This window comes from Capsicum annuum, chromosome 9 (genome assembly GCF_002878395.1).
Source record: "Capsicum annuum cultivar UCD-10X-F1 chromosome 9, UCD10Xv1.1, whole genome shotgun sequence".
In the NCBI taxonomy this organism is placed as follows: Eukaryota; Viridiplantae; Streptophyta; class Magnoliopsida; order Solanales; family Solanaceae; genus Capsicum; species Capsicum annuum.
This window is the reverse complement of record NC_061119.1, coordinates 54124223-54131148: the sequence shown is the minus strand read 5'-3', so window position 1 is coordinate 54131148 and position 6926 is coordinate 54124223.

Sequence of the window (6926 nt, the reverse complement as noted above, 5' to 3'; positions counted from 1 at the left end):
CGCCATAATTGCGACAGCTTATTGGAAAATGGATAATTGGGAAACTGGTTGGTGGCGCAACACGGTGGAAATCGCGTTGCCACCTTGGTTGCGAACTGGAAAGGCACCGCGACACGGTGGAATCGCGTTGGTGCACTGAACATTGACAACTCTGAAATTAAGTCTTGGCGCGATGCGCCATAATCGCGGAGGCTCACTGGATTATGACGATTACCATTTTGGCTGGCTCCGCGATGCGCTAAAGTGCCAGGTGGCACACGGTCTCACTAAAATGGTTCTAACTCTTCGCCGGAGTGACGGATTTGGGAGAATTTGGTATCGACGGAAAGCTTATTCAATTCTCTACATGACAAAAAGTCGATATTAGGAAAAATCTACACGATTTAAAATACTTCTTACTTGGGAAGACACTTCTCAACCTTTTAGGGCCGGATTAACATTTTACTGAACACGCTCTAAGGCTCAGACTACGAGAGAATTTTGCGGGGTCTTACAAAGGTACATGTCTATGTTTTAACAAAAATAAGAGGCCGCTAAACCTGTCAAAATTGGAAAAAATTTATGCCTGAAAAAATGCGAACAACTTTTGCCTGCAAACCTTTGTCCAAAGAACCTGAAAAATAATCAAGTATATTAGCACATATTTCAACTAATAAGAAACTACAATTATGCTATCTTGTAAGAAGGTAGAATTTCTTGAGACAAACGAGTACATATGAATACAAATCAACAGGAAATAATTTTATTGTCACACAACTTAAGAAGTAACAATTGATTTCCTATTTTTTATCAAGGAAAGTAATTGAAAGAAATAAGAAAAGAACAAAAATGAAAAGAAAGAAGGCAATAATACCCACAACTTGAAAAATCACCAAATTTATAATCAGCTCACCATGTTCATTTCATAATGAGTTTTCTATTTAATAATTGGGAGACAAAGAGGTGTGCAAAATCGAAAACTTAAATTGAAAATAATTAGTTTTGAATACAAAACGTAGGCAATTGAAAGGTTGTTAATTAACATAATAGAGTAGGAAATTGAAAGGATGCTAATTAATATAAGACTTAAGTCATCGACAACCACTTTAAGTTGTCCCAAAAATTTATTAAACCCTTCAACTAAGGTCTGTACCTATTGAATACCTTTACTGCTGGTCTTGTACCCATTGAACATTTTTACTACTTGAATTTTTACTACTTGAATTTGAACTATTTAAACACATTTTTAACAATCAGCTATAAATGTAAAGTGTGTGTAGTGCAATTATTGTGACGTGACAATACAATAAATTAAACGATGCCATTTGGCATGTGAATCCAAAAAAATAATAACGGTGATAATTTATAATTTTTAATTAAAAAATAAAAAGAAAAGAAACGTTTTCCCCTACCTCCTCCCCCCCTTATCATCTTCTTCTCTAATTCTGTTAAAAAAAAAAAAATTTTTTAGCAATCTTATTAGTTTTTCCAATGGCGTACCGGTGTCAATTCATATTTATTGCTATTTTTTCTTCTTCTTGTGTTGTGGGTTCCTTATAATTTGAATTATTTAATAATATCAATAAAGTAATCTCAGATTCATATCAAGTTAGCTGGAAAAAATAGAGTTTCGTCGGAAAACTTTTTGATCCTATCTTCACAACGTTGAGAATTTTCTTATCAGGGATCTTTCCAGTTCAAGAATCAAATTTGTTGCCTTTTTTGCTACCAAAATACTCTGCAAAAAATAAGACTGCTAAGAATTAAAAAAAAAAAAGAATTTACAAAAGTTTAGATGAAGAAGAAGAAGACTGAAAAACGAGGAGGAGGCGAGGGAGGCGCCGCTGCTATTTTTTTTTTCTTGAATTGAAAATTGTTAATTGTATTAATAAGATTGTTAAGAATTTAAAAAGAAAAAATACAGATGAAGAGGATGATGAAGAAGATGGCTAAGAGGGTAGGGGAGGGGAGAGGGGAAGGAGGGGGCTGCTTTTCCTTTTTTTTTTTTAATTAAAATTTGTCATTATTAGGAATGTATTAATGAAATAAATTGAAGTGTGATTCTTTTTAACAAAAATAAAATAAATTACCATTCGGTACTCTATTCACGCTCCTAAGGAGAGTGAATAACACTTTCCTTGCCATATCAAAACTTTGTGCCTCATAGGTATAGAATTGGATGGGTTAGGAGCCTGATAGGCAAGACCTTAGTTGAGAGATTTAAGTGAATTTTCGAGACAACTTAAAGTGGTTGTTGATGACTTAAGCCTTATTATAATAAAGAGAGTTTAATGAATAATTTGGAGTTTTTCTTTTAACACGCATAAATAAGTGAAAAATTCAAAAAAGGAGAAAAAAGATAAATAATTTTTTAGATCTCGACCCCATCCCACCTACCCCCGCCCCCTCACTCCCCCCTATTTTTTATTTTTTTTATTTTTTCTAGAAATTTTAAAACTTCTTGCTTATATCACCCCCTGCCAAACCCAACCTCAATTTTCATTTTATTTTATTTTTTTTAAATATTCTTACCCCACCTTCACCCTCCAGCCTCCACCCCAAACCTACTAGCCCCCCCCCCTACCACCACCACTTCCACCACCAATTTCTTTTTTATTTTTAAAATTTATTTTTTAAAACCTTCAAGAAAATTTTCTTACACCACCCTCATCCCCTACCCTCCCTCTCCCCCCCCCCCCCCCCCCCCCCAAAAAAAATTATCTTTTAAAAATAATTTGATTTTTTTTCTCACCCCACCCCTATCTTGACCCCCTTACTCTACTACCCTCACCCCCAAATATTTTTTTACAAAAAAAATTAGAATTTTCTATATCCCGCCCCTTTTATGATTTTGTGTTAAATATATACAAATATTTTTTGAAAATATTTTTCTACTTGCATAACAAAAACAAGAAAATAAGTAAGAAATAATTTATTTTCCTAGAAAATATTTTTTTGGATTCCATATCGAACACACCCGTAGCATACACAGAAGATGTATTTAAACTTTGTACTTGTCGTTGGTGTCATGTCTCAAAACACCAAAAAGAAATAAAATTTGTTACTATAAAAAATGAATCTGGTTAAATTTATTTTGATGTACTCTTTTATAGAATTTGTTAGAATTTAAATGAATTTAACAACTTAATATATATATATATATATATATATATATATATATATATATACATAGCATACTTTATGATAAATTAGTAGGAAAAAAAGTTATTTTATTAACAATTAAAATTTAATAATTATAATAATTAATAATATTTTAATAAATTTATCAGTTACGATACAGTATCGTATTGTCAAATTAAATAATAAAATTGTTATTAAATAATAATGAATGATATAATGCATCCAAATATTATATTATACTATATTCCTATTGAAGAGTGGGGAATATCATCAATGACTCAACGCTCTATGCCAATGGGGCCAATGGGCCAAACCCTTGCCAATTTTACTTACTGGGATTATATTAAAGCCTTTTCTCAAGTCTTATATTATAATAATTATAAGCACAAACACACTTTGTTCATAAAAATTTGTGCTAAAGTATTTGAAAAACCTATCCCAAACTAGTTTATTCAATGGTGGTCTCAGCATGGACCTACGGTCAAAATATTACCTCCAGAATATTCTTCTTTATATTACTCTTGGAAAAAGTCCTCTCCTTTCTTAACCGAATTATATCTTTCAGATCATATTTGTAAAATCGATACTATCGATCAGATGTATTTCTATATAGAATTCTCTGTCCCTTGGATCCATCGCTGGTCCATAGAAATAGGCTATGATACTCAGCAAATTTCTGTCTTATACCGAATATTTTATTGTAATTTTTGGAACAAATTGCTTCGGAAAGATCCTGAGACTAAACTCACCTATGGTCATGACCAACGGGAGGAAATTGTCAAGAAAATTGCTGAATATGAAAAAACTCCCAAAAAATTAATTTTTCGAAGAAAAAAGTCTTAACTATGTTTTCCGAAGAATATCTGCACATGACGGCAATAAAATGCAAATGATCGAATAATATTTATCAGAGGTCAGGGATAAATTACTACAAACTGTTGAGCAAAATTCAGACGTATCAATGAACAGTACCGAAACAAATACTGAAGATATTACGGATGCACAACCTCCGAAAATTCTACTAGAAGAAGAAGAACTCGAAAAAGCTAAAGCATTTATCAAGAAATGGAAAGGCAAAGACAACATATGACTGATGGATAAGATATAATTGTAATAAATTCCTCTCTGTAATAGTAAAAACACTGTGTACAGGGACCCATCTATTACTGTGCAAGATTCTTTTTTATTATTATTTGTGGGTGCCTCATTCTTGAGAAGAGGCAAGAGTTCAGAAACTCTCCTTCATTTTTCACAATCTCTCTCTCTCTCTCTCTCTTTATAATATATTCAAGAATTAAATAAAGAAGAAGCTACTTGTTTACTACTATTTCAGTTGGGTTCTCCTAGGGGGCTATGATCAAAGGTTGCACTGAAAGTTTGCACTAATATGTGTTCATAATAAGTCCGAGTTTTGTATGATTCGCCAGTAAAATATACATTGGCAGTAAGGTAATTTTTGAGTAGTCTCCATGCTTCTTCAGAATTTTCTTGCCCGGGAATATACTGATTTTCAATATATAATATAAGCTCTCTAGCATCCAGTTTTTCATATGAAGGCTTATCTTCAGAATTTTCTTGAACTATGGACGCAAAAGAATCTGCAGTTTTTTGTTGATCTGATAAATAAGATTGCAGTTGTTTGTATAATGGATGATTTTCAGGAATGTCTTCTAAATGGACAGAAGAACCAATATTCAGAGCTTTTGATGAAGATGATACATCACCATGAATTTTTGAATTGATCAAAGTTCTATTCCCTTGTTGTAAAACAGGAAAATTAGAACTTGCAGAGCTATATGCAGAATTTTGTCGATCAAAATATGAAGGGTTTGTTCTTCCACCTCCATATGAAGAATTTTGATTTCTTCCACCTCGTCCTCTACCTTTGGCGATTTGCCAAGGAGGATCCATACTGCATTAATTCAGAAATTGGATCAGGAATTGGATCAGCATACCATGACATATATTTGATGAGATCTTCATAAAGTGTATCTTTTGTAATAAGATCGTCAATAACTTTCCGTAATATGAGCATGTGTAAATCCATATTCAGAGGAACTACCTTTATAAAGGTGAGTAAGAACTTTGCAGAGAAGAAGTGTAGAAAGAATTTCATTATATCTGTAAACATTAATTACTTAAGTCAATGTCAAACCAATAGATTTCGTCATCAATGAATTCATTGTGATTTTTAAAAAATTCTTCTTCTATTAAGCGATGAATTAGAGTTTCTAAGATAAGAAAATGAATATCTTTATTTAAAGGAATGCATTTGATAATAGTTATTACAGTTTTTTCAGAGAGGAAATATGTGTAAAAACTCATATAAGATATTCTCTAGATAAAAAATCAGGCAAAGAATTTTCACTACCTCTTTTATATTGTATTTCATAATCAAATGGGGCTAATTGAGCTTGCCATCGCGCAAATATTAATTTAGAAGCATCATGTTTGAAGTCTTTATTAAACATAAATTTGACTGATTGAGCATCAGTACGAATTAAAAATTTTTGGTTATACAAATCATCTTGGAATTTTAAAACACATTTTACAATAGTTAGCATTTCATGGGCTACCGTGGCGTATTTTTTTTTGACTTTCCGTCCATTTACCAGAATAAAATCAAATCAAACATTCGGTCTTCGTATGGGAATTAACCAGTTTAAGTATTCCGCCATAGCCGATATTTGAAGTGTCTGTTTCAACGATTTTTAACCAGTTAGGGTTTGCAAGAGAAGTACAAGGAAGGGTTTGAACTCTATTTTTTATTAATTTTACTAAATCAGTATGTGCTTGAGTCCAAGGAGTTTTGTGATCCTTTTTTAGTCTATCATATAAAGGAGCTAAGTCTCTAGACAAATTTTTATAAAAAGGGGAAATATAGTTAAGACTACCAAGAAACCTTTGAAGCTGTTTTTTATCAGTAATAACATCGGGAAATTTTTTAGCAAATTCTAGAGCTCGTTGTATAGGTTCAATAGAACCTTGAGAAATATTATGACCTAAAAATCTAATGTTTGTCTGAAATAAACTTATCTTAGGTTTAGAGATAACTAAACCGTTTTGAATAATTATTTGTTTAAACGTATGTAAATGTTTAAAATGAGATTCGAGGGTTTTTGAAAATACTAAGATATCATCAATATAGACAATGATGAAGTCCATATAGGGATTAAAAATATCATTCATAATCTTTTGAAATTCGGAAGGAGCATTTTTTAAACCAAATGGCATGGCATTCCATTCATACTGTCCGAAAGGAACATTAAAAGCAGTTCTATAAGTATGATTTTTATCGATTTGAATTTGCCAATATCCAGATTTTAAATCAAATTTAGAAAATATATTAGCATCATATAATCGAGAAAGTAAGTCTCTTTTATTCGGTATAGGGTATCGAATCCATTTTAAAACTTTATTCAGAGGTTTATAGTTTATAACTAGTCGAGGTATTCCTCGTTCCTTTTCAGCAGCATTATTGACATAAAAAGCGGTACAAGACCAAAAAGATTTTGAGGGTTTTATAAGACCCTTTTGTAGAAGATTATCAATTTCTGTCTTACAGAACTCTACTAATTCTGTATTCATTTGACAGGGTCGAGATTTTGTAGGAATCTTTTCTTCACTAAAGTCATCCTCATAAGGAAGAGAAACAATATGCTTCTTTCGATTCCAGAAAGCATTTGGATGATCCGCGCAAATATCCAGAATCAATTGATTAGAAATCATTTTTATTTTTTCTTGGACTTTTACTGATTTTAAAGTATCAAAGATGTTAATACTCATTAATTCTAATTGTAAGAAAT